Source organism: Pseudorca crassidens, chromosome 2 (assembly GCF_039906515.1).
Source record: "Pseudorca crassidens isolate mPseCra1 chromosome 2, mPseCra1.hap1, whole genome shotgun sequence".
Lineage (NCBI taxonomy): Eukaryota > Metazoa > Chordata > Mammalia > Artiodactyla > Delphinidae > Pseudorca > Pseudorca crassidens.
The window spans coordinates 16,864,281-16,866,621 of NC_090297.1; the positions used below are offsets into that span (position 1 = coordinate 16,864,281).

A 2,341-nucleotide genomic window follows, 5' to 3' on the forward strand; every position below is an offset into this window, starting at 1 on the left:
CCAGTCTCCTGCTGGCACCTTCCACTGACTGAACAAAACCCAGAGGACCATGGAGCCCATGGATGCTTCCATCAGGTCAGTCCGCGGCGCAGGGTGGGTGGAGCCCGGCGAGGGGCGGATGGAGAGCGTCCAGCCCGGTTCCTGCTGCCACACGCCCCCTGCTGGCTGTGGGCTCAGGAAGCTTTGTCTTTTTCGCAAGAGGATCCCTGGTGACAAGTCAGTGCCTGGAATCTAGTAGGTGTTCGACAAACATTTGTTGAATGTGTACGTGCCACGAGGGCTGTGGAATGAGAGCAGGGGAAGGAGGGGGCTTCACACCTCCAGCCCCTTTGTCACCACCATCTCCCAGAGCAGTGGAGGTGCGGGGGGGGGGGTGCTTCTCCCACCCACCTGCTCAGCCCCAGGAAGACAGGACACTGGCCCGTATCCCTCCCCAATGCCACTGTCCAGCATCACCTCGGGTCCCAGCGGAGGCAGTGTCTTCCTCGGGGCAGGAGCCACCTGCATGTCGTCCCAGCCCTGGGTCCCCTCAGTGGCTTCTTGGTGCCATTGCAGGGCCAGGGGGGCACCTGCCTGATCTCTGCGGCTGAGCTGTCCCGTCTGAGAGGGATGGGGCTGGTAGCTGGGGTGCTACAGGGCAGTGAGGCACCAGAGAATCTGGGACTTAAGATCACTGTAGGTGACTCAAGGTGAACATTGGCACCTTGCAGACTCTGAGAAGTCCTACAGGAAAGATCCATTTGAACTTTCTTTAATCTCGTATTTCCCAAGCCCATTGGATCTTTGATTCTTTATTGAGTGCCCACTGGGTTCTGGGTGGGAGCTGAGCCCCCAGCAGGGAACACAGCAGGGGCTCCATTTTCGTGGCTTATTTGTCACAGAACACGGATTAACATCCTCCGAACGCTGCTCTTCAGAACCACCATCCAAACGCTGCCGCTTGGCTGGCTTCTCCGGGACGCGCAGAGGGGTGGGCTTCCAGATGTGCCCTTTATGAGAGTCAGGGGAGGAAGAGTCGGGCATTGAAGCATCTTTAGCTTCATTCATTCATTCGTTGCCTCTTTGTTTTTTTCACATCTTTACTGGAGTATAACTGTTTTACAATATTGTGTTAGTTTCTGCCGTACAACAAAGTGAATCAGTCACATGTATACATATACCCCCACATCTCCTCCCTCTTGTGTCTCCCTCCCACCCTCCCTACCCCACCCCACTAGGCGGTCACAAAGCACATAGCTGATCTCCCTGTGCTATGCGGCTGCTTCCCACTAGCCATCAATTTTACATTTGGTAGTGTATATATGTCCATGCCACTCTCTCACTTCATCCCAGGCTCCCCTTCCCCTCCGTGTCCTCAAGTCCGTTCTCAACGTCTGCATCTTTATTCCTTCCCTACCACTAGGTTCATCGGTACCATTTTTCTAGATTCCATATATATGTGTTAGCATACGGTATTTGTTTTTCTCTTTCTGACTTACTTCACTCTGTATGACAGTCTCTAGGTCCATCCACCTCACTACAAATAGCTCAATTTCATTCCTTTTTATGGCTGAGTAGTATTCCATTGTATATATGTGCCACATCTTCTTCATCCATTCATCTGTTGATGGACACTTAGGCTGCTTCCGTGTCCTGGCTACTGTAAACAGCCTCTTTTAATGTAATGTGTATATGGCTGAGTGCACACCATGTGCCAGGCCTCTTCTGGCACTGGGAATTCAAAGATAGATAGGAAAGTTTGGCCCTCATGAAGTTTCCCACCAGGTGGGAACTAGAAACAATGAAAACGCTCCTCCCTAAGAAAGGGCTCCTCAGCTGCCTCAGCCCCCTTACCCTCCAGACCAACCTCCCAACTGCCCATACTCTCCCGCACCCCCGGACCTCTACCTCCAGTTCAGGATGTGGCCTGCGTTAGGCTGAGGCCTACTGTGGATCCGTCAGCTTCCCTGCCAGCTCCCTCTTCCCAGGGGAAAGCTCCAGCTGCTCCTAGGCCAGAAAACCCCAGAGGCTTAATCAGCAGCACACGTGACAGTGTGTCCACCAGGCCTTGAGGATAAGATGACCTGACAGGCGTTGTGGTAAGAGAGAATCCTGGAGGGTTCATCTCCCTTGGGACAGAGCAGAGGGCCAGGGTGGCTGCGTGCCTGTCTGCAGAGAGGCTGGGACCTGCTCAAGGCCACCTGGTTAAAGGCTGGAGAGTCTTATTGTGTGACGTTGGAGCGGGGGGCAGGCAGTGACAAATCGGGGGGGCCCTGGGCCAGTCCTCACCGTTCTCTGGTCCTTAATTTCCTGTCTGTCAGAAGAGATGGATTAGATCATCTTTCAGGCTCTGTCTGTTTCA

General features: G+C 53.8%; 1 long non-coding RNA gene across 1 annotated transcript; it reads right to left on the bottom strand.

Annotated features, from left to right (window-relative positions):
• Positions 1 to 775: 775 nt before the first annotated feature.
• Positions 776 to 2,141, bottom strand: LOC137210084 (uncharacterized). Its single transcript, XR_010936260.1, has 2 exons — positions 1,888 to 2,141; positions 776 to 1,093 (listed from the first exon to the last, which is right to left on the bottom strand). It is a non-coding gene; the product is annotated as an uncharacterized lncRNA (long non-coding RNA).
• Between the last annotated feature and the right edge of the window lie 200 nt (positions 2,142 to 2,341).